Source organism: Eurytemora carolleeae, unplaced genomic scaffold (assembly GCF_000591075.1).
Source record: "Eurytemora carolleeae unplaced genomic scaffold, Eaff_2.0 scaffold1205, whole genome shotgun sequence".
Taxonomy (NCBI): Eukaryota; Metazoa; Arthropoda; class Copepoda; order Calanoida; family Temoridae; genus Eurytemora; species Eurytemora carolleeae.
In genome coordinates, this window is record NW_019397093.1 from 14767 (window position 1) to 15688 (window position 922).

Genomic DNA, 922 nt, shown 5'->3' on the forward strand with positions numbered 1-922 from the left:
TATCTACTCGATATAAAGCAATATTTATTAATACTTATTTTGACTCAAACTCTTAACTAAATGAATATAGAAAAAATATGCCGGTTTAAGAAAGTTTTAGATAGATATTTGTAATCATCCAGAACAAAAAGTTTTATCAAAATTAAACTTTTTTAGGATTATTGGACGTTTTCAAAAAAATGCAAAAAAATCATTTCTGACACCCCTAGGCTTAGTACGTCAATATAATTCACCAAAACCATACTGCAGTCCTTCAATTATCATACAGGGAAATTTTCATCTTTCTAAACATCCTAACGAATGATTTGACAGGTTCTTTGATGCTTTTAACATCCTCGGATTCTAAACGAACACTGATGCATCTATTGTTGTTTACAAATTCCGCCCAGAGAGAACTGGTTTCAATATGTACGCAGAGTATACGCGACCCCAATTAACTTTCCTTGCATTAGTACCTTGCACTGATGCAATTATTCTTGTTTACAAATTCCGCCCAGAGAGAACTGGTTTCAATATGTAAGCAGAGTATACGCAACTGCAAGTAACTTTCCTTGCATTATAACCTTGTATCTACCCATCCAAATATCTAACTATACTGTCTATCTGTTATCTATCTATGTATTTGCATCTTTTCTGCACGAAATAAATTTGGATAATTGCACGTATTTGATGGTCTAAATTTCATCTAATTTTCATCTTATTTAGTAATTAATATCAAACATCAAATTATTCTTATTTTAGATGAATATTTTTGTTCAGTAAAGACTTAGAAAACATATTAATCTCAATTCTCCAAGGTAATTAAAATTTGTATTTTTAAAGTGACTACAGGCGTTATTTCAGATGACTCTGCATTTGTAAAGTGTTGAGTCCGATTCAAACCAGCTCCCAATCATTAAATCTTTAACTGATTAAGTGACGG